The 25,466-nt window shown below is 39.3% G+C and overlaps 1 protein-coding gene across 2 annotated transcripts in view; it reads left to right on the forward strand.

The window, feature by feature from the left end:
- The window catches only part of SP1 (Sp1 transcription factor), a 45,911-nt gene that overhangs the window by 3,273 nt on the left and 17,172 nt on the right, over positions 1 to 25,466 (forward strand). The gene's annotated exons all lie outside the window — the stretch shown is intronic.

Below are 25,466 nucleotides of genomic sequence, written 5' to 3' on the forward strand. Positions count from 1 at the left end.
GAACCTTTTGAGGGTAACACTTTCTTGAGGGCAAGTCAGAGAAGTAGCAATGATTTTCTTTAAATCATTTGGAACTGACTTAATGGAAACTTTTCCCCTTCAGTTAATCTGATGAGAAAGGAGCACTTCTAGGCAGTGTCCTTGGAGTCTCTATACTTCCAGTGCTTTTGATGCTCTAGAGCAAGGATTGGCAAACTTTTTCTACAAAGGCCCAGATGGTAAATATTTAAGGCGTTGCGGGCCACTTATAGTCTCAGTTACATGTACTTTTTTGTTTGTTTATAATCCTTTAAAAAGAAGGTAAAGTCATTCTTATCTTGAGGGCTTTACTTGGCCTGAGGGCTCATTCCTGTGGAGAGGAATCGATTATAAACTTAAGGTTGTTAAGTCATCAGGTATTTCTCATGAACCGTAAGCAAGGGAAAAGTGATGATAATGGATTCCAAAGGATTTTTCAACAAAATAACTTTCCTAGTTAATCTTTAGTCAACCAGAATAGCCTACCTTCTGAGCAAGCTGGTTAATCAGGGTTTAATTTTTTCAAGTCTTACTTACCCTGAAAGTACTAATGTTTATTTTTGTTTTTTTACAAAATGATTGTTACTTTTTTCCATTATAGCTGGTTTATGGTGATCTGTCAATTTTCTACTGTACAGCGTGGTGACCCAGTTACACATACATGTATACGTTCTTTTTTCTCACATAATCATGCTCCATCATGAGTGACTAGACATAGTTCCCTGTGCTAATGTGTAGTTTTAATACGCTTCCTAGGTGATTTTGATATTTCCTAGATAAGAGAACCATTTCCTGGACTGCTTCGAAAGTAGTATAGTGCAAGGAAGGGAGAAAAAGGGAATGGGGCCTGGAATGAAGTGGGGAGGTAGAAGTGAGAGGAGTTGGGAATAAGGGGGCAAGGGGGCAAAAGTCTGGAAAGAGGTATATATGTATCTGTTGATGTTACTATTCAGTCATTTATTTTGAACTACGTTCACTATTGGTTAATTTGAAATTTAAAACATCTGTTTATAAAAAGATGGAAGTTATTTAGAATTTATCACCTTAAATTCTGTCGTGATGTAGCTAATCTTTAATAAAGCACAATAAAGATATATATCTGTGTGTATACACTTTTATACTAAGGCATGATATATGCAGTTTATAATGGGAAATAATTTAATACCACTGAACTTAAACTTTTTTTTTTTGAATATGTGTGGGCTTATTTTTTACTTTTATTATGGAGTTCTCATCCCATTTAGACTGGTTATTATGTAAGAGAGGATAACAAATAGGCAACCATTATTTCCTGCCTCCTGCAGTTTAGGAAGATCTCTGGTGGGGAGGTCTGCTCAAATTCCCTAAATTTCTTAGATTCTTTGTAGTATATTTAAAACGATTACATTTGAGCCTTAACAGACAGTAATTTTCTTAGTGAATTGAAGATCTTGGGATAGAAAGTTAGAGCTAGAAGGGACCTGAGGAATCTCTCCATACAACTGTCTTATTTTCTAGATGAGGATTTTGAGATACTGAGAAGCATTTAAGTGATGAAACTACTTGCTGTTAGTTCTCGTCTGAGGAATTACCTGTTTTAACTTGGGACATGAGAGATCCTTTAGATTGTTAAAAATGTCTTAGAAAAGATATCTGTGTTCTTTGAAATTTAATGTTCTAGAACTGGCAAGTGTTTTATAGGTTAAAAATTATGAGAGTAGAAATGGAGTAAGTTTAATAAAAACTAAATGCAACAGCCTGGAAAATAAGACACTGGGTAATCTACATTGTGTGTTGGTTTCCGTTTTGGTTTTAGGTTGTTGTATCTAGCAATTTTACTCTTCAGTGGATAGCAAAGCTGAGATTGTGCTAGTTAGTAATAATTTGGATCCTTGCAATTTTTAAAAGGTTTATAACTTAAGCTCTAAAGAACAATCATGAGACACTCATTGCTAAATCATGCACTGGGAAGTCTGCTATTTAATATGTCATGGGATAGGGCTACTTACCTGTTATTGATGGTCTAGAAAACGCATGCCTTTCTATAAGCTAACAACAGCTTGATGTTCATGAAGGAGAGAATGAGGCTCTAAAAGGCCATTTTGTGAGAGTTGAGATTGTTTGCTTCATCAGTAGTAGATTCTGAAGGTAAAAATTTCCTCCTTTCTGGTTAATTATAGTTGTGGAGTGTTTTTTTTCCCCCTTTCAATTGATCTGACTTCATCCTTAATAAAAGATAATACAGTCATTTCCTGGAAGCTTAGTGCTCTTAAGTTGTTGCCTGGCTGCTACAAAGCATCTCATTTTATCCCCTTTTCTAGTATATAGTCATTTTATTGGAAGAACTCAACCTACTGGCAAGAGCCTTAGATGTGAAGTCATGTTGTAAGATATAGATAGGTAGAGAGTACTCTACAAAGTGAGGCTTGGTTATTACATGGTGTGGAAGACTGCAGCTTCCATGGTGTTTACTTTGTTTACATTTATTTATTTTTATTTTGTTTTATTTTGGGCCACAGCATGTGAAAGTTCCTGGGCCGGGGACCAAACTTGAGCCACATAAGCCACCATGCTGGATCTTTAAGCTGCTGCACCACCAGAGAACTCTTCTACATTTATTTTTAAAAATCATCTTTTAAAAATCTTCCAGGAGTTCCCGTCATGGCACAGTGGTTAACGAACCTGACTAGGAACCATGAGGTTGTGGGTTCGAGCCCTGGCCTTGCTCAGTGGGTTAAAGATCTGGCATTGCCGTGAGTTGAGGTGTAGGTTGCAGACTCGGATCCTGTGTTGCTGTGGCTCTGGCGTAGGCCAGTGGCTACAGCTCCGATTAGACTCCTAGCCTGGGAACCTCCATATGCCACAGGATTGGCCCTAGAAAAGGCAAAAAGACAAAAAAAAATTAAAAAATTAATTAAAAAAATAAAAATCTTCTAAGCAGTTCCTGCTGTGGTGCAGTGGGTTAAGGATCCAGCATTGCCACTGCTGTGGCATATAGGTTGTAGATGTGGCTCAGATTGAGTCCCTGGCCCAGAACTTCCACATCCCCCATGTGCGGCCAAAAACAAAAACAAAACAACAAAAAACCCCCAAACAAACAAATAAGTAAATACAAATCTTCTAAGCTCTCCTGTTGACTTTCACTTTTTTTTACTTGTTTGCTGAATATACAGGTAAAGGCCCAAATTTAGAACCAAAATAAGCCAGCCATCTCTATTCCTGTTTTTCTTGGCTCTGCCCCGGGTGAGTGTTAGTGAAGAAAGGACCACCCAGTAAACTGAGTTTAGTTTCCAGACAGTGAAATGATCTATGGGCTCTTAGTTTTTGTTGTTGTTAAGTTAGCAGCTTTTTCTTTCTTTCTTTTTTTTTTAATCAATATCTTTTCTCCTTTATCAGCACCTTTTCCTCTCATTTTGGTGTTGTACTCTTGTAGTTTTTTTTTAAGTTTAAAGCTTCAGATTTTTTTTTTCAGCCACTGCTAGATCCAGAAAACTTTTCCCCCAGGTTGGGGGGGTGGGGGCAGTGACTTTGAAAGACTGAGTTTGGAAGACTTAGTGGGAGTTCTGCCTAATAAAGAGTGCAGGGCTTGGCTTTGGCAGGAGAATAGAACATATTTCCTTGATGGCTATAATTCACTCAAGAAGCAAATTTCAAGCACTAAAAATAAAAATTTCACATCTGCTTGGTTTTATCGAGGTCAGGAGAGTGTCTCTTAGAAGTTAGGTTGAATGTGATACCAGAGTTGGTTTGCCAGCAGTGTCACTAAACTTGGGGTCAGATTGCTGAGTTCTAATTTGTTAAAAAAGTTGTATTTTAGACTAGTTAGTGCATTTGAACATTAGTGATAAGTAAGTTTAGATGATTTAAATGTTCAAAATTATCATTCTAGTGCAAAAAGATCACATAAGAGAATTTTCTATTTTAAAATAACATACTTTTATTAAATATAACAAATGTTTCTGCATCATTTGCTTTCTTTAATATTGTATTTGCTTCTTAGCATGATTTTATGTGTTTTTTGAATGAGTTCAGTTTAAGTAGAAAAGGTCTCCTTTAAAACTTAAGATGCCTTGATTGATTTGAAGACTGAAAAGGCAGTCTTCAGACCTTTTCAACTGCTCCTATTTATTCATTCCAGTGGCTTTCTGTCAATGACGTCATTGCAAAAATCACGTTGCATTGTGTAATGTGGCCATTTTAGTTCTTAATTAAATAACAAGAGCACAAGAATGACTAGTGTTGCAGAAAAATTTAGTATCTGATCTGTTCTCCTATCTCCCTTTCCCTTTAAGTGTTCTTTGTAAAGCAGTGTGTAAATCTTGCTACTAAAAATTTAGTTCTGCTCATTCCTTCTAATTGTTTTAAAACATTTCCCTCCCTGAAAATGTTTTAAAATGTAAGATGAACATTCGTAGAAAAGACTTATTACATAATGCTTTATGAGTTACTGATTGGGTGTCTGTAAACATTAATAGTTAAAAATTGTCAATTTGCTGTTTAATTGAAAAACAAGCATTTTTCATATTTCTTACAGAAGGTTTGTTGCAATAGTACTAATTCCTTTTTCTAACATTTAGCACTATTACAGAAGCCTTGGTGTTCTGAAGCATTATTTTCTTTTATTAGTGAGTTTTATTACATTTACAGGTGTACAACAATCATCACAACCAAATTTCTTAGCAGTTCCATCCCATACCCTCAGTGAATCCCCCTACCGCCGAAAGCATTATTTTATTTTAATTTTTTTTCTTCTGGGGCCGCTCCCGAGGAGTATGGAGGTTCCCAGGCTTGGGGTCTAATCGGAGCTGTAGCCGCTGGCCTACGCCAGAGCCACAGCAATGCAGGATCCGAGCCACATCTGTGACCTACACCACAGCTCACAGCAATGCCAGATCCTTAACCTGCTGAGGGAGGTCAGGGAACGATCCCACAACCTCATGGTTCCTAGTCGGATTCGTTAACCACTGCACCACAATGGGAACTCCCCCATCAAAGCATTATTTTAAAAGATATAGGTCCACACTATGCCTACATTGTTAATACTATGCTGGATTTTAAGAATTGGTACCCGTAGAAGACCCTGAAAAAAAAATTTTTTTTATTACTCAAATGGAGTTATCACATCTGTAGTTGTGTAATGATCATAACAATCCAATTTCACAGGATTTCCATCCCATAACCCAAGCACATCCCCCACCCCCAAACTGTCTCCTCTGGAGACCATAAGTTCTTCAATGTCTGTGAGTCAGTATCTGTTCTGCAAAGAAGTTCAAGTCTGTCCTTTTCTCAGATTCCGCATGTCACTGAAAGCATTTGATGTTGGTGTCTCATCGTATGGCTGACTTCACTTAGCATGATAATTTCTAGGTCCATCCATGTTGCTAAAAATGCTGGTATTTCGTTCATTTTAATGGCTGAGTAATACTCCATTGTGTATATGTACCACATTTTTTTTTTTTTTTTTTTTTTTTTTAGCAGTATGCTTTATTGACAACACAAATGTGTGAATTCATCATTTCCTTTTTTAGGTATAGAGCTAAAGGCACAGGGGGTGTCTTAGTTTTTTTTTTTTTTAATTTTTTTTTTTCCCACTGTACAGGAAGGGGGTCAGGTTATCCTTACATGTATACATTACAATTACATTTTTTTCCCCCACCCTTTGTTCTGTTGCAACATGAGTATCTAAACAAAGTTCTCAATGCTATTCAGCAGGATCTCCTTGTATATCTATTCTAAGTTGTGTCTGATGTACCACATCTTCTTGATCCACTCCTCTGTCGATGGACACATAAGTTGTTTCCACATCTTGGCTATTGAAAATAGTGCTGCAATGAACATTGGAGTACATGTGTCTTTGCAAGTCGTGGTTTTCTCTGGATAGTTGCCCAGGAGTGAGATTGCTGGATCAAATGGTAGTTCTATCTTTAGTTTTCTGAGGAATGTCCATACTGTTTTCCACAGTGGTTGCACCAATTTGCAATCCCACCAACAGTGTACTAGGGTTCCTTTTTTTCCACACCCTCTCCAGCACTTATTGTTTGTAGACTTTTTGATGATGGCCATTCTGGCTGGTGTAAGGTGGTACCCCATGGTGGTTTTGATTTGCATTTCTCTGATTATGAGTGATGTTGAACATCTTTTCATATGTTTTTTAGCCATCTGTGTGTCTTCTTTGGAGAACTGTCTGTTTAGATCTTCCGCCCATTTTTTGATGGGGTTGTTTGTTTTTTTGGTATGGAGCTGCAGAAGGTGGACCCTGAAAAAATTTTTGAGGAAAGTTTGCAAATCTTGGTAGTAATTTGAATGTGTACTTCTCTCCAGTGTTTTAAAACTGAATGGGTTATGGAAACCAAGCAGTATTACTTGTTTCATAAGTTTGGATGTGCCTGTCTAATTTACTGTGAATCCTTCTCACCCTATATATATGTACAAAATAAATAATAATTTATTGATTTTGAAGAAGGGGTCAAGAACAAAGACTTGCCCTTTACAAGATGAGAAAACAGTTAAAAATCTAAATCTCTGAAGTTCCTGTTGTGGCTCAGCAGTAACGAACCTGACTAGTATCCATGAGAAATGGGGTTCTATCCCTGGTCTCGCTCAGTGGGTTAAAGGATCTGGCATTGCTCTGAGCTGTGGTATAGACTGGCGGCTACAGCTTCGATTTGACCTCTAGCCTGGGACTTCCATATGCTGCGGGTGCAGCCCTAAAAAGACAAAAAAAAAAAAAAAAACCCCAAAACCAAAAAAAAAACCCAAAAAACAAAAATCCTAGAAAATCTAAATCTCTGAAAAAAAATTTTAAATGATAAATATTTGCTGCAAATAGAAGTTCCTGTTGTGGCTCAGTGGGTTAAGAACCTGACTAGTATCCATGAGGATGCAGGTTCAATCCCTGGCCTTGCTCAGTGGGATCCAGCGATGCTGCATGCTGAGGTGTAAGGGTAACAGGTGTGGCTTGGATTTGGTGTTGCTGTGGCTGTGGTGTATGCCTGAAGCTGTAGCTCATGTTTGACCCCTAAGCTTCCATATCCCAAGGATGCCGCCCTATAGTGGGGAGAAAAGGAAAGTTTGTTGCAGATAATATAAATAAGGTTAAATGCTATTGAGATGTATCTTTTCAGATTATTCCATTTGTTCTTCATTGACTTGGCCTTGTGGGCTCGGAAGCTGCAGCTCTTCGCAAATGTAAAACAGTTAGTTCCCACCAAGGTGCAGCAGGTTAAGGATCCGGTGTTGCTACAGCTGTAACATAGGTCCCTGCAGCTCAGATTCCTTCCCTGGCCCAGGAACATTCATATGCTATGGGTGTGGCCAAAAAAAAAAAAAAATAGTTAAACCAAACTATCAATTCTACTAGCGGTTAAACTGCAGGTTGCTGGAGCTGGAAACTCTCATCCCCTCTAATCCTTTTGACAACCTCAGGTGTAGAAAGATTAGGTGACTTGCCAGAGGTCACTGACAAAATTTACAAAGTGACTATCTTTTGACTTCAGATGAGTAAGTATCCTTTCCACTATACTACTATATCTTTTTTTTGGTAATGATTTTTATTTTTTCCATTATAGCTGGTTTACAGTGTTCTGCCAATTTTCTACTGTACAGCAAGGTGTCCTAGTCACACATACATGAATACATTCTTTTTTCTCACATTATCATGCTCCATCATAAGTGCCTAGGTATAGTTCCCAGGGCTATACAGCAGGATCTCATTGCTTATCCATTCCAAAGGCAGTAGTTTGCATCTATTAACCCCAAATTCCCAGTCCGTCCCACTCTCTCCCCTTCCCCCTTGGCAACCACAAGTCTGTTCTCTATGTCCATGATTTTCTTTTCTGTGGAAAGGTTCATTTGTGCCATATTTTAGATTCCAGACATAAGTGCTATCATATGGTATTTGTCTTTCTCTTTCTGACTTACTTCACTTAGTATGAGAGTCTCTAGTTCCATCCATGTTGCTGCAAATGGCATTATTTCATTCTTTTTTATGGCTGAGTAGTATTCCATTTTGTGTGTGTGTGTGTGTGTGTGTGTGTGTGTGTGTGTGTGTGTACCACATCTTCTTAATCCATTCATCTGTCGATGGACATTTAGGTTGTTTCCATGTCTTGGCTGTTGTGAATAGTGCTGCAGTGAACATACAGGTACATGTGTCTTTTTCAAGGAAAGTTTTGTCTGGATATATGCCCAAGAGTGGGATTGCTGGGTCATGTGGTAGTTCTATGTATAGTTTTCTAAGGTACCTCCACACTGTTTTCCATAGTGGTTGTACCAGTTTACCTTCCCACTAAGAGTACAGGAGGGTTCCCTTTTCTCCACACCCTCTCCAGCATTTGTTATTTGTGGACTTATTAATGATGGCCGTTCTGACTGGTGAGAGGTGGTATCTCATGGTAGTTTTGCTTTGCATTTCTTTCATAATCAGTGATGTTGAGCATTTTTTCATGTGCTTGTTGGCCATCTGTATATCTTCTTTGGGAGAAATGTCTATTAAGGTCTTTTGCCATTTTTCCATTGGGTTGTTGGCTGTTTTGCTGTTGTTGTATAAGTTGTTTGTATATTTTAGAGATTAAGCCCTTGTCAGTTGCATCATTTGAAACTATTTTCTCCCATTCTTTAAGTTGTCTTTTTGTTTTTTTTTTTAATGGTTTCCTTTGCTGTGCAAAAGCTTGTCAGCTTGATTAGTTCCCATTGGTTTATTTTGGCTTTTTTTTTTTTTTGTCTTTTGACCTTTTAGGGGCCACCCGTGGCATACAGAGGTTCCCAGGCTAGGGGTCTAATCGGAGCTGTGGTTGCCGGCCTACGCCAGAGCCACAGCAACTTGGGATCCGAGCCTCGTCAGCAACCTACAGCACAGCCCACAGCAATGCTGGATCCTTAACACACTGAGGGAGGCCAGGGATCGACCCTGTAACCTCATGGTTCCTAGTCAGATTGATTCTGCTGTGCCATGACGGGAACTCCTATTTTTGCTTTTATTTCTGTTGCTTTGGGAGAATGACGTGAGAAAACATTTGTAATGTTGATACCAGAGAATGTTTGCCTATATTTTCTTCTAGGAGTTTAATAGTGTCTTGTCTTTTAAGTCTTTAAGCCATTTTGAGTTTATTTTTGTGAATGGTGTGAGGGTGTGTTCCAGTTTCATTGATTTACATGCGACTGTCCAGTTTTCCCAGCACCACCTGATGAAAAGACTGTGTTTTTTCCCATTTTATAGCCTTGCCTCCTTTGTCAAGATTAATTGGCCATAGGTATCTGGGTTTATTTCTGGGTTCTCTTTTCTGTTCCGTTGGTCTGTATGTCTGTTTTGGTACCAGTACCACACTGTCTTGATTACTGTGGCTTTGTAATATTGCCTGAAGTCTGGGAGAGTTATGCCTCCTCTTGGTTTTTGTTCCTCAGGATTGCTTTGGCAACTCTGGGTCTTTTGTGGTTCCATATAAATTTTTGGATTGTTTGTTCTAGTTCTGTGAAAAAAATAACATGGATAATTTGATAGGGATTGCATTGAATCTGTAGATTGCTTTGAGTAGTATGGCCATTTTTAAAATATTAATTTTTCCAACCCAGAAGCATGGAGTATCTTTCCATTTCTTTGATTCCTCTTTAACTTCCTCAGGGAGTTTCCGTCGTGGCGCGATGGAATCGAATCCGACTGGGAACCATGAGGTTGCAGGTTCTATCCCTGGCCTTGCTCAGTGGGTTAAGGATCTGGTGTCCCCGTGAGCTGTGGTGTAGGTTGCAGATGTGGTTTGAATCTGGCGTGGCTCTGGCTCTGGCATAGGCTGGAGGCTACAGCTCCCATTCAACCCCTAGCCTGGGAACCTCTGTGTGCCATGGGTGTGGCCCTAAAAAAAAAAAAAAATTTCCTTGATTAGTATTTTATAGTTTTCAGCATATGTCTTTCACCTCCTTGGTCAGGTTTATTCCCAAGTATTTGATTTTTTTGGGTGCAATTTCAAAAGGTATTGTATATTTCTAATATTTCATTGTTAGTATACAGAAATGCAACTGATTTCTGCATGTTAATATCCTGCTACTTTGCGGAATTTATTGATCAGTTTGAGTAGTTTTGGGGTTGAGTACTTTGGGTTTTCTGTATATAGTATCATGTCATCTGCATACAGTGACAATTTTACCTCTTCTAGTTTGGATACCTTTTATTTCTTTTGTTTGTCTGATTATTGTGGCTAGGACTTGCAATACTATGTTGAATAACAGTGATGAGAATGGGCATCCTTGTCTTGTTCGATTTTAGTGGGAAAGCTTTCAGCTTTTCTCCACTGAGTATTGTATTTGCTGTGGGTTTGTTGTAAATAGCTTTTATTATGTTAAGGTATGTTCCTACTTTCTTTTGTTAGAACTTTTCTCAAGTCTGAAAATAATGTTTTTGACCTAGTTCAGTTAAATTTGTAACTTAAGACAAATAGTAGGGAAAAAAGAAGTAAAAGGCATGGTTAATTATCCTCTTTATAAACTTAGTTATGAATCAGAATTTGTTGTAACCAGATCAGTTAATTTGAATTTAATCTGTAATTAAATGAATTGTAAATGATATGATCAGTACATTAGAAAGGAAGGAGCAAAATGACAAAGGAATCCGACACATAAGTATTCGCTGTTGAAAACATGAAAGTCAGCTGTGTCATTGGGGTGGAGGGGTATTACTCTCCCTTCTTTCTTTTTTTTTCCCTACAATCAGGAAGATGTGATCTATTTCCCTGACCGTTCCTTTCTTTTTTGTTTTTTTTTGGTCTTTTTAGGGCTGCACCCAAGGCATATGGAGGTTCCCAGGCTAGGGGTCAAATCAGAGCTGTAGCTGCTGGCCTACACCACAGCCACAGCAAGGCCAGATCCTTAACCCACTGAGTGAGGCCAGGGATCGGAACTTTAGTCCTTATGGATGCTAGTCAGATTTGTTTCCACTGAGCCACGATGGGGACTCCTCCCTTCTTGTTTTTTTTTCTGATGTGTTTGAGACTTTATTTATTTATTTATTTGCTTTTTAGGGCCGCACGTGCAGCATATGGAAGTTCCCAGGCTAGGGGTAGAATCAGAGCTGGGAACTCGCAACAATGGGCCATAATCTTATTTTTACTGAACACTATAAAAATCTTTTCCATAAATAATGATAAGTATACATCTGCATCATCACTTTAAATGATTGGGAATTCCATAGTATGTTTGAACTAGGGTATACTTAACCCTACTAATGGTACTTTTTTTTTTCCTCTTCAGTGTTATAAGCAATGCTTTGGTGAACATCCTTGTTCATACTTTTTAGATTAAAATTCTGTAAGTGAATAATTCTACTCCTGAGTGTATTTTTCCTTTTTTCAGGGCTGCTCCTGCAGCATAGGGAAGTTTCCAGGCTAGGAATCAAATAGGAGCTACAGCTGTCAGCCAGTGCCACAGCCACAGCAACACAGGATCCAGGCCACTTCTGTGATCTTTACCACAGCTTATGGCACACCAGATCCTTAACCCACTGAGCAAGGCCAGGGATTGAACCTGTATCCTCATGGTTACTAGTGAGATTTTTTTCTACTGAGCCATGGTGGGAACTCCTTAGGTGTATTTCTAAGAGAAATGAAAACATATGTCCATGCAGAATCTTATACACAGATGTTTGTAGCAGCACAATTCATAATAGCCAAAAGGTGGAAGTAACCTAAATGTCCAATAGATAAACAAAAGTGATATATCCATTTCATAAAAAGAAATGAAGTAGTGGTACATCCTACAGTATGAGTGAACCTGGAAAACCTTCTGCTAAGTTAAAGAAACCAGACCAAAAAAGGTCACATATTGTATGATTCTATTTACATGTTATACCTAAAATAGGAAGATCCATATAGTAGTGGTTGCCAGGAAGTGGAGTGAGGGGAGAATGAGGAGTGATTCTTTAATGGGTATAGGAGTTTTTCAGAGGTGATGAAAGTTTTGAAAATAGAGGGAAGTGGTAGTTGCCCAATACTGTGAAGGCACTGAGTGCCAATGAATTGTGTACTTTAAAATAGGTTTTTGAGGAGTTCCCATTGTGGCTCAGTAATAGCAAACCTGACTGGTATCTATGAGGATTGGGGTTCAATTCCTGGTCCTGCTTAGTGGGTTATGGATCCGGTGTTGTCATGAGCTGTGGTGTGGTTTTTATACCTTTGTGTTTTGATATTTACAACTAAACTGGATTTCAAAAAGCTAGCAATTTATTCTTCCATTGATATTAATCTTTACCAATATGATGTGGAAAAAAGATTCTTGGTTTAATTAGCCTTGTCTGATTATTAGAGAATTAAATATCTTTTTTAAATTTGCTTTTGTTTTCTCTTGTGAGTTGCCTGTTTTTATTTTATTATTTTTGATACTTTGTTTTATTATCTTTTCCTTTATGAAACTTTTAATATTTTCCCTCATTACTACTTGAAAAATTTTTTCCTGATTATCCTCATATTCTTACAGATGAATTGGACACATTTTGTCAGTTTCCCCTGGTAAATTTTTCTGGAATTATTTTTTGGGTTTTTTTGGCGGTTCCCATGGCATGTGGAAATTCCTAGACCAGAGATCGAACTCACGCCACAACAGTGACCTGAGCCGCTGCAGTGACACAGCCGGATCCAAGGGAGCTCCTGGAATTTTAATTTTGATTGACTCCTACTGTATTTGCATTATTTTCTTATTGATCCTACGCATTTCTTGCTAAGTTTAAACTTAGTATTTTATAGTTTTTGTTGCTATTGCAAATAGAATCTTTTTTCCATTTTATTTCTTTTTTTTTAAATATGTATATTATAGTTTTCTTCCATTTTACTTCTAACTGGCTCTTATTTGTATGTAGGAAACCTATCGACTTACGTGCATTAGTTCTTTTTTTTTTTTCTTTTGGCTGCACCCGCAGCATATGGAAATTCCTGGGCCAGGGATCAGATCTGAACTGAAGCTGGGACCTCTGCTACTGCTGTAGCAATACTGTATTCTTAACCCATTGTGCCACAGCAGGAACTCCATGCAGTAATTTTTATAGTGGCTGTCTTAACTGTCTTAACATTCATTGCATAATCAATATTAAAAGAATAGGAAACCAACAGATAAACTATTTACAAAACAAAAACAAAAAAAGAACAGAAATCTCAAAATACATTAAATACATTGCATATATTTGAATTTGTCATTACCATATTAAGGCAAAAGTTGAAGGAAACCAGTTTAGGGAAAAGAGTACGCAGATGCATAGATGAGCACCTTTATATTTTCATGGCATAACATTTCCATCTTTTATCCTTTTATCATATTGTTGTTGGCAGTTTAAAGCTATGGTGTTTCATAATACTAGATATAAATGGGAGTATCCGCTTTTAGTATTTATCTATAATCTGAACAAATTCTGACAATGGGAAGTCTAGTTTTTATATTAAAAAGTTACCTTGGAGGAGTTCCCACTGTGGCGCAGCAGAAACGAATCCTTCTAGTGTCCGTGAGGATCCAGGTTTGATTCCTGGCCTTACTCAGAGGGTTAAGGATCCGGTGTTGCAGTGAGCTGCAGTGTAGGTCACAGAGGTGGTTCGGATCCTGCATTGCTGTGGCTGGGAACTTCAACCCTTAGCCTGGGAACTTCCATGTGCCCTGTGGGTGCAACCCTAAAAAAAAAAAAAGTTACCTTGGAGTTTATGCTTAGGGAGGAGTTAAAATATCAGATTACTGTATCAGATTATGTAATTGTACTAGGGGCATTACTCATGCATAAATTTAGAGAACCCTGTTATTAAAAGATACCCAACATGTAAGTGCCTATTTAACATGATCACATCAGGGATCTCAGGCTAGTATGGATCTGAAGAGTTACTTTTTTTATATATATTTAAGGCTGCACCCAAGGCATATGGAGGTTCCCAGGCAAGGGGTCCAGTTGGAGCTACAGTTGCCGGCCTTTGCCACAGCAACACAGTATCCGAGCCGCATCTGTGACCTACACTACAGCTCATGGCAACACCAGATCCTTAACCCACTGAGCAAAGCTACGGATCGAACCCACAACCTCATGGTTCCTAGTTGGATTGTTTCTGCTGCACCACGATGGGAACTCCTGAAGAGTTACTTCTTTAATATTCAGATTTTTATGCTTAATTTTATTGTATTCTGATTACAAATAGGTAAAGTTTATTTTGTGTAGATAAATAGTGATTGAGGGGAAGATGAAAAAGTGATAATGGTTAACTTCTTGGGATGGTAGGATTTTGGATATTTTCATTCCCTTTTTGGTTTCCATTATTAATAGTACTATAAATATTTTTTAGAATCTTATAGAATATGATAGATGGATACTATTCATTTTTCTTCAGGCTCTACTAGAGAAATTAATTTGGTCTTATTAGTAAAAGACAGTCTCTAGGATACTTGAGTTTAAGGCCCTTATCTTTCCTATGTACATCTCTACTTTGCTTCAGCATTCTTGCGTGCTTTTATCATCACACAGCATCTCCTTGTTGTACTTTATCCAGGAAATTTTCTGAAAACATGAGATCTTATCCACACTCTTTCTTTCTCTTTTCAAAACTACACTGCATTCAGAACAGTTATTTCTGCATTGCTAATCACCCTCAAGCTATTTTTAATAGGAATTACGTATAATTGAAGACTTGAATGTGCTTATTCTTTTTCAATGATAAATCCAGTGGTTAGAAACAAAATGTTAGACTACTGTGCATTTTATTCTTTGTTTTACAGTATTCTTTTATTGCTGCTGTTTTAGACATTAATGATTGAATTTGATGTTACAACTCCTCTAGATAAATTCGAAAGAATATACTGTTCGTAGTAAGGGTACATGTATAGATGGGAGAAAAAAAATTAAAAGTCACATCAGCCCTTCTTTTATTTCCCTAATATACAGTGATTTACTAAGTACACCTAAGTGCCAGAAATAATGCTAGGTATGCTGTATATTAATTTTTATTACATAGCCCAGAAACCTTTTTGCCAGTAAGGAAAATAACTCCTAGAGAAATTCCTTGGCCAGTAAGTTGTGAAACCAGGATTCATACCTAGGTTTGTCCAGTTGCACCATTATAGTGCATTACAGTGTATCTAATGGTCCTTATTAATTTTAATCATCAGAGGCTCTCAGTAATTTAAAGTGTCAGTTGTTGGGAAGTTCCCATTGTGGCTCTGTGGAAACAAATCCAGCTAGTACCCATGAGGATGCGGTTTGATCCCTGACCTCACTCAGTGGTCTAAGGATCTGGCATTGCTGTGAGCTGTGGTGTGGGTTGCAGATGAGGCTTGGATCCTGAGTTGTTATGGCTGTGGCGTAGGCTGGCAGCTGCAGCTCCGATTGGATCCCCATCCCAGGAACTTCCATATGCCGATGGTATGGCTCAAAAAGAAATTTCAAAAAAAAAAAAAAATCAGTTGGATATGAACAGTTTGAAATTCAGTCAAAAGAACTTGATTTAAAACCTGTGAGGGGGAAAATTAATTGTATTCACCTCTCCATTAATCAGGGAGGTGATGGAGACATGAAATAAGTCCAAAATTCATTTTTTGGTGTAGAGTGCTCAGCTGTTAATTGTGAATTTTGTTGATTTTAGGAGAGAAGTTGAGCTCCAGTCCTTCTATTCTGCCATCTTAATCCTCTCTCCCAAAATTCATTTTTATTATTCTCCTGTTTTATACTTTACTGTTCTTGTTAAACCAAATGACTATATTCTCTTCACCTTTATGCTCCTCCCCTACAGCTTTCCTCTGGTATATATCATCTATTTTAAAAGGACTTTAAATCATACCAGTCTAAATAATAATAGGTAATTATAGCTAGCTTGGGAGTGATGTTAAAGTGAGTCCCTTTCTCAGGAAATCATCAGTTTGGTGAGAGCTGGGGGAAAAGCTAAGACAATTCTAATTCATTTCTCTGTCTTAAAAACAATTTTCACTATGGAATGATGTTGACAGAAATGGGAAGTACGTAATAAAAGTCTTGGAATTTATAAGCATTGTGGTATGGGAGTTCCCGTCATGGCTCAATGGTTAACGAATCCGACTAGGAACCATGAGGTTTCAGGTTCAATCCCTGGCCTCACTCAGTGGGTTAAGGATCCAGCGTTGCCATGAGCTGTGGTGTAGGTTAAAGACGCAGCTCGGATCCCATGTTGCTGTGGCTGTGGCATGGGCCAGAGGCTACAGCTCCAATTGGGCCCCTAGCCTGGGAACCTCCATGTGCCACAGGTGCAGCCCTAGAAAAAGACAAAAAAAAAAAAAAAAAAGAGAGAGAGAGAGAGAGAGAATTGTGGTATGTTACTAATAGTGATCAAATTTTCAAATCCTTACTTTTCTTAGATATGGAAAATAGGGAAATCTGTATCTTTGTGAGTTTTTTTTTTTTTGTCTTTTGTCTTTTTAGGGCTGCACCCTCAGCATATGGAGGGAGGTTCCCAGGCTAGGGGTCTAACTGGAGCTGTGACTGCCGGCCCTATGCCAAAGCCACAGCAACATCAGATCTGAGCCTCGTCTGCAACCCACACCACAGCTTTATAGCAATGCCAGATCCTTAACCCACTGAGCGAGGCCAGGGATCAAACCCACAACCTCATGGTTCCTATTGGGTTCGTTTCCACTGTGCCACAACGGGAATCCTATAACTTTGGATTCATAATAATATGAAACTGGAGAGTGTTCAGTAAGGAAACATTACCAAAACCGGGGGCGGGGGGGGGGGGGAAGAAGTTTTGATGGAGAGACAGTCTGAATTATTTAAAATTATTAAAAATTTATGCCAACAACTCTTGCCCCTTTTTTTCTGCTTAAACTTCTTCCTTGGTAGGGTGAGCTTTTAAAACATCTATTTATCACTTAGTTACAGTGACACCTCCTGGTGAGAGCCTTTGCCATCATTGTGTTGATTGCCCTATACTTAGGAAGACTACTACCCGCTTTCTGATACGTGAAGAACCAGTTTTTTTTTTGTTTTTTTGTTTTTTTTCTTTTTCGGCTGCAGCTGTGCCCTACATCACAGCTGTGGCAACACCAGATCCTTAACCCACTGCGCCAGGCTGGGGATTGAATCTGTGCCACCAAGGAGGCAGAGCCATATCATTAACCCGCCACACCATATGGGAACTCCCCAGGAGCCAGTTCTTAAATCTGTGAAACGATGTTAATATACCAAAAAGTGGGGAGATGCATAGGCTGTGTTTTTTTTTTTTTCTTTCTATGTAGATGTTTTTAATGATTAAAGTGAAATAATTACACTAGAAAATAGAGGAGTTTCCATCGTGTTTCAGTGGTTAATGAACCCACCTAGCATCCATGAGGACACAGGTTTGATCCCTGACATCACTCAGTGGGTTAAGGATCCGGCGTTGCTGTGGCTGTGGTGTAGGCTGGTGGCTGCAACTCTGGTTGGACCCCTAGCCTGGGAACCTCCATATGCCACAAGTGGGGCCCTAAAAAGGCAAAAAGACCAAAAAAAAAAGAAAAAAGAAAACTATGAGAAAGGGGAAAAACAAAACTTAGAGAACTCTCAATTATATAGTTAGCAATTTGGTGTTTTTTCTACTTTATATAAATTTTAATGTATGCATTTCTTTAGCATAGCTTTGTTCTTAGTATATATGTAATGTGTTTCTCAATTTGTTCAGTAATATAGCATGAGTGTTTTTTTGCCAAGTCATTATAGTTCGGTTAATCATGAATTTTAACAACTGCCTAGTCCATCAGGTTACTTTAACAATTTTTTTTTTCCTGTTTCCAAGGACATTTTAATTTTATTTATTTTTTTCTTTTAATGATTTTTTTCCATTATAACTGGTTTACAGTGTTCTGCCAATTTTCTACTGTACAGCAAGGTGTCCTAGTCACACATACATGAATACATTCTTTTTTCTCACATTATCATGCTCCATCATAAGTGCCTAGGTATAGTTCCCAGGGCTATACAGCAGGATCTCATTGCTTATCCATTCCAAAGGCAGTAGTTTGCATCTATTAACCCCAAATTCCCAGTCCGTCCCACTCTCTCCCCTTCCCCCTTGGCAACCACAAGTCTGTTCTCTATGTCCATGATTTTCTTTTCTGTGGAAAGGTTCATTTGTGCCATATTTTAGATTCCAGACATAAGTGCTATCATATGGTATTTGTCTTTCTCTTTCTGACTTACTTCACTTAGTATGAGAGTCTCTAGTTCCATCCATGTTGCTGCAAATGGCATTATTTCATTCTTTTTTATGGCTGAGTAGTATTCCATTTTGTGTGTGTGTGTGTGTGTGTGTGTGTGTGTACCACATCTTCTTAATCCATTCATCTGTCGATGGACATTTAGGTTGTTTCCATGTCTTGGCTGTTGTGAATAGTGCTGCAGTGAACATACAGGTACATGTGTCTTTTTCAAGGAAAGTTTTGTCTGGATATATGCCCAAGAGTGGGATTGCTGGGTCATGTGGTAGTTCTATGTATAGTTTTCTAAGGTACCTCCACACTGTTTTCCATAGTGGTTGTACCAGTTTACCTTCCCACTAAGAGTACAGGAGGGTTCCCTTTTCTCCACACCCTCTCCAGCATTTGTTATTTGTGGACTTATTAATGATGGCCGTTCTGACTGGTGAGAGGTGGTATCTCATGGTAGTTTTGCTTTGCATTTCTTTCATAATCAGTGATGTTGAGCATTTTTTCATGTGCTTTACTTTAACAATTTCTTTATTTACATTTTAATCTATTTCTTGTATTGCTATTGTAAATGATTTTATGAATGCCTATTCAAATAACTTTTTCCGTAGTTGGATTTTTTTCAATGATGAACATGTTATGGACTCTCATCTTTCCCCAAATGAATGTTATTTTTGCTTATTTGTGAAGTTGAATATTTTTCCTTCTGCTTTTTTACAACTTCTATCAGTTTATGTGGCTACTCCATGATAGTATTCTTACGAAGTTGCTTGGGCTCTTTTTTAAAAAATAAAGAAATTAATTTTTTGTCTTTTGTCTTTTTTGTTGTTGTTGTTGTTGTTGTTATTGTTGCTATTTCTTGGGCCGCTCCCGCGGCATATGGAGGTTCCCAGGCTAGGGGTCGAATCGGAGCTGTAGCCACCGGCCTACGCCAGAGCCACAGCAACGCGGGATCCGAGCCGCGTCTGCAACCTACACCACAGCTCATGGCAACGCCGGATCGTTAACCCACTGAGCAAGGGCAGGGATCGAACCCGCAACCTCATGGTTCCTAGTCGGATTCGTTAACCACTGTGCCACGACGGGAACTCCAAGAAATTAATTTTTTAAAAAATTAGCTGAAAATAACTTCAGAAGCTCTTGCCAGCTTTTTCTAATACAGAAACTTCATTTTTATATGTTAAATGAGTTGACCTTTTCTTTTGTTATGTCCTTTTTTTAATGGCTGCACCCGTGGCATATGGAAGCTCCTGGGCCAGGGATTGAATCTGAGCTGCAGCTGCAGTTTACGCCATGGCTGCAGCAATACCAGATCCTTAACTCACTGCACGGGGCTGGGGATTAAACCTATGCCCCCCACAGAAACACAGGCAATTGGAAATCCTTTTTCTCTCTTGTATGCTATCTCACTAGAGTTTGGCTCCTTGACTTTAGCACCTAATATTAGTGTTTGGCATACAACATAGGTGCAATAAAAATTTCTTGTATTAAAATAATAGGGAGTGGCTCAGCAGGTTAAGAATCTGACTAGCATCCAAGAGGATGTGGAATCGATCCCTGGCTTCGCTCAGTGGGTTGAGGACCCTGGCTTTAGTGCAAGCTGCAGCTGCGATCTGGCATGGCTGTGGCATAGGCCAGCATGTGCAGCTCCAATTCGACTCAGCCTGGGAACTTCCTTATGCCACAGGTGCAGCCTTAAAAAGAAAATATAGGCGTTCCCATCATGGCGCAGTGGTTAACGAATCCGACTAGGAACCATGAGGTTGCGGGTTCGGTCCCTGCCCTTGCTCAGTGAGTCAATGACCCGGCGTTGCCGTGAGCTGTGGTGTAGGTTGCAGACGCGGCTCGGATCCCTTGTTGCTGTGCCTCTGGCATAGGCGGGAGGCTACAGCTCCGATTCGACCCCTAGCCTGGGAACCTCCATATGCCGCGGGAGCGGCCCTAGAAATGGCAAAAAGACAAAAAAAAAAAAAGAAAGAAAGAAAATATAATAATAAAATAAGTAAGTACAGTAATAAAAATATTGTAGTTCCCTATCGGCCTAGTGGTTGGGGATCTAGCATTGTCATGCTGTAGCGTGGGATCACTGTCCTGGGAACTTTTGCATGCCACAAACACGACCATTAAAAAATAAAGGGATTTAAATAAAATAAAAATAGAGGGAGTTCCTGTTGTGGCACAGCACACATGAATCCAGCTGGTATCCATGAGAATGTAGGTTCAATCGCTGTCCTTGCTCAGTGGGTAGGGGATCTGGCCTTGCAGTGAGCTGTGTAGGTTGCAAATGCAGCTTGGATCCCAAGTTGCTGTGGCTGTGGTGTAGGCTGGCAGCTACAGCTCTGATTCGACCCCAAGCCTGGGAACTTCCATATACCACACCTGCGGCCCTAAAAAGCAAAAAATAAAAATAAATAAATGAAATTAAATATTTTCCTTCTCCCTATTCCTCTTGTATTCCTCTTACTCCTGGCATTGTAGGTTTCCTTTTTTTTTTTTTTTTTTTCCAATTGTCATCTTCAAATCTTTTCTTTTTTCCTTCTGTCTCTTTTTTTAAACTATAGTTTGCTTGGTGTTTGGTCTTTTTTGTTTTGTTTTGTCTTTTGTTTTATAGGCCTGTACCTTTGGCATATGAAAGTTCCCAAGCTAGGGGTTGAATCGAATCAGCTGCAGCTGCTGCTTGCCTACACCACAGCAACACCAGATCTTTACTTAACCCACTGAGCAAGGCCAGAGATCAAACCCACCTACTCATGGATACTAGTCGGGTTTGTTACTGCTGAGCCATGATGAGAACTCACATAGTTTGCTTTGTTAAACAGCTTTTTTGAGCGACAGTTCATATACGCTATAATTCACTCTTTTAAAATGTACAGTTGGGAGTTCCTGTCCTGGCGCAGTGGTTAACAAATCCGACTAGGAACCATGAGGTTGCGGGTTTGATCCCTGGCCTTGCTCAGTGGGTTAAGGATCTGGCGTTGCTGTGAGCTGTGATGTAGGTTGCAGACACGGCTCGGATCTGGCGTTGCTGTGGCTGTGGCATAGGCCTATGGCTACAGTTCCAATTAGACCCCTAGCCTGGGAACCTCCATATGCCGTGGGAGTGGCCCTAGAAAAGGCAAAAAGACAAAAAAATAAAATGTACAGTCTAGGGAATTTTAGTATATTTGTAACTAAACTAAATTGTGTAACTACCACACTTCGAATTTAAAGACATTTCATCAAGGAGTTCCCATCGTAGCTCAGTGGTAATGAATCCAACTAGTATCCATGAGGACTCTGGTTTTATCCCTGGCCTTGCTCAGTGCATTAAGGATCTGGCATTGCTGTGAGCTGCAGTGTAGGTCACAGACTTGGCTTGGATCTGACGTGGCTGTGGCTGTAGTGTAGGCCAACAGCTGCAATTCTGATTCTAACCCTAACCTGGGAACTTCCATAGGCTGCAGGTGTGGCTCTAAAAAAACAGACAAACAACATTTTCGTCACCCCAAAAAAGAAACACCACTTGGCCCATTAGCCGTCATTCCCTATTCTTACTCCTCATCTCCAGTCCAAGATAACCACTAATCTACTTGCCATCTTTAAGGATTTGCCAGTTCTGAGCATTTTTTATAAATGGAATCATACAATATATGGTCTTTGGGGGTTGGCTTCTTTCACTTAACGTAATATTTTCAAGGTTTAGCCATGTTGTAGCATGTATCAGTACTTCGTTCTTTTTTATTGCCAAAAAACATTTCGTTTTGTGAGTATACCATATTCTTTTTATCTGTTTATCAGTTGATACACGTTTGAGTTATTTCTCCTTTTTGGCTATTATGACTAATGCTGCTTTGTGCATTTGTGCACAAGTTTTTGTGTGGATGTATGTTTTTAGTTCTCTTTGTTACATACCTAGGAGTGGAGTAGCTGGATTAGATTCAATTTTAGCAAATTCCTTAGTCTGTCTTTGAAAATTTTTTAAAATATTCATTTCTTCTTTTTTGTTCTTATTTCTGGTGGTCTTGCTGTTTTGGTTATATCCCAGGAACTTTTGAAGTTGCCTGTATTCAGCCACCAAATCCTGCCTTTTAAAATTCCTAAATGCTTTTTTATCCATGCTTTTCTCTTTCCTGGAAACCACTGCCCTCCTTTAGACTTTTATTATCTCTATTGTCTAATGGAATAACTCAGAATATTTCAATTTTTTTTCTTCTAATACTTCCCCTCCCAACTCTTATGCTTCTCTTATTAGAATCTTTTGTTTGTATTTTATTATACAAACTGTTGGGCAGATAGTATACTCATTGATTTTATTTTGGGTCTTCCTAGTGAGATAATGAACCCAGGAAACTCTGTAATGGCCAAGTTATATCCAACTATCCCCTGTCCCCAGAGTATAAGACAGTATCTGGCATATGTCCTTATTCCTAGAGGTATACTTGCTGGGTTAAAAATAGTCACATCTTAAAGAGTTAATGTACATTGCCAGCATGCCCACACACGCCATGCTGCTTCCCTGACATATGCTTTTGTGCACTTACACTACTGGGAGTTGTATGAAAGTGCTCATCGCTCCATACTCTTTCTACTATCACTTTTTTAAAAAATCAGTCATTTAAATATCTGTCTTGCATCTAATAGTATAATCTGTTTTGAAGTTCATCTCTCCACCTACGTCTTCTCCTTCTACTCCACCATCATCCCACACTGCACTACATTTCTTTATGCTGATCATACTCTTCCTTCTGCCTGGGATGCCCTTCCCTTGCCAACATTCTTCACCTGGCTAATTCCTAGGTATTATTTAAAGTTTGGCCCAAATCTCAGTTCTTTTAGGAAGCAAGCCTGGCTGTGGTAATCTATAACAGGAAAGATTTAATGTAGAAGAAATAAGTTTAGAAGCAAGGTATAGGAGTTCCTGTCGTGGCTCAGTAGAAACGAATCCGACTAGGAACCATGAGGTTGCGGGTTTGATCCCTGGCCTCGCTCAGTGGGTTAAGGATCTGGCGTTGCCATGAGCTGTGTGTAGGTCGCAGACGTGGCTCGGGTCTGGTGGCCAGCAGCTACAGCTCCGATTCGACCCCTAGCCTGGGAACCTCCATATATCCTGGGTGCAGCCCCAACAGGTCAAAAAAAGAAAAAGAAAAAAGCAAGGTATATATTCGGATTTGTGTAGAGCACAACTCACTGATGAATTGGCAAGGGCTTGCATTCTGGAGCAGCAGGAAATACAATTTCTGGTGCCTATTCACTATTCTTGTGTGGTCTAATTTAATGTAAAATTATCGTCAGGATTTTTTGTTACATGCCTATTAGCCACTTATAATTCTGGGAGTTGGACAAAAAAAATTAAAGACTCTCATAAATTTGACACACACAAAAAATAGTGACACAAAATACTGGTAGAACATACTGAGCCATAGACTGCAGGCAAGAAAAATTTGTATGCCCAGTATAGTCATGACTCACTTTAAGAAGACATAATTCCTGGAGTTCCCGTCGTGGCGCAGTGGTTAATGAATCCGACTAGGAACCATGAGGTTGCGGGTTGGGTCCCTGCCCTTGCTCAGTGGGTTAAGGACCCAGCGTTGCTGTGAGCTGTGGTGTAGGTCGCAGACGCAGCTTGGATCCTGCGCTGCTGTGGCTCTGGCATAGGCCGGTGGCTACAGCTCCAATTCGACCCCTAGCCTGGGAAGCTCCATATGCCGCAGGAGCAGCCCAAGAAATGGCAAAAAGACAAAAAAAAAAAAAAAAAGACATAATTCCTTTTTTCTTTTCTTTCTTTCTTTTTTTCTTTTTTTCTTTTTTTTTTTTGTTAAGGAATGCAATTAGCTGTATAGCTGTATATACTAGAAAATCTATTGCAGTGGTTTAACCTGGTAGGGGTTTGTTGTTCTCACATAACATGAAGTCTGGAGGTAGTGAGTCCACAGTTGGTGTGGCAGCTCTAGGTAACAGTAGGAATCCCAGCCATGTTTACTTTTGGCTTACTAGGTATAGGACAGTTGCCATGCTTGCAAGATAGCCACTCCACCTTTGGTCATTGTGACCTCTTTCCTGACAGGCTGGAGGAGGAAGCAAACCTTATGATTCCCAATTAAAGAGCTTTCTCTAAAGTCTTATCCAACAATTTTGTTTTAGACCTGATTGGCCAAGACCTTTTACTTGGTTGCTCTTATCTGCAAGGGAATCTGGGAATGAGAATATTTTTAACCTGGCACATGTTACCCTGACCAAAAATCAGATAGCTTTTAGGCAGAAAGAATGAAAACTGGGAACAAGAATTAGGATCTGCTGTTGAGCATCATAGCTTAATGCACGTACATACACATACCACTGATACAAACACAGAGAATGAGGAGTCCACCTAAATAATTACTTTGGATGACCTAATCTTTATTTTAAAACTTTCAGGGATTTCCTGCTGCGGTGCAGTGGGTTAATGATCCAGCTTATCTCTGGAAGCGCCTGTTTGATCCCCAGCCCAGGGCAGTGGGTTAAGGATCCAGTGGTGCATCTGTGGTGGAGGTTTCAGCTCCAGCTTGATTCAGTGCCTGGCTCAGAAACTTTCATATCCCACGGGTGTGGACAAAAATGAAAAAAAAAAAAAAGCTTTCAAAAAATTATTTGCTGAAAACTGTGGTAAAATAATTGTGGCAGCCAGTCTTTTTAAATCTTCCTAGATCGCCCTCCTAAAAATAGAGTATGTTGATACCAAGTAACTCTTCATAAAATGCATGATAAGAAGGGCGTTTCATTTATGTTATTCTTCAAAACCCATAACTCTAGTCTAATGAGAAAACATCAAACAAATCTAAATTGTGGGACATTCAGAATTCCCGTCATGGCTCAGCAGAAACGAATCTGACTAGATACCTAGTATCCATGAGGATGCAGGTTCGATCCCTGGCCTTGCTCAGTGGGTTAAGGATCCAACATTGCTGTGAGCTGTGATGTAGGTTGCAAACACAGCTTAGATCTGGCGTGGCTGTGGCATAGGCCAGCAGCTACAGCTTCAATTTGACCCCTAGCCTGGGAATCTCCATGTTCCTCGAGTGCAGCCCTAAAAAAAAAGAAAAAAGAAAAAAAAAGACATTGGTGGTCATGGCTCAATGGTTAACGAATCTGACTAGGAACCATGAGGTTGCAGGTTTGATACCTGGCCTTGCTCAGTGGGTTAAGGATCTGGCGTTGCTGTGAACTGTGGCGTGGGTCACTGATAGGGCATGGATCCTGCATTGCTGTGGCTGTGGTATAGGCCAGCAGCTGCAGCTCCAATTGGGCCCCTAGCCTGGGAACTCCATATGCTGCAGGTACAACCCTATAAAGCAAAA

This window comes from Sus scrofa, chromosome 5, assembly GCF_054392235.1.
Source record: "Sus scrofa isolate SSC_HxYL_T2T_F1_AM1 chromosome 5, Sscrofa_HxYL_maternal_Yorkshire_Landrace_v2.0, whole genome shotgun sequence".
Lineage (NCBI taxonomy): Eukaryota > Metazoa > Chordata > Mammalia > Artiodactyla > Suidae > Sus > Sus scrofa.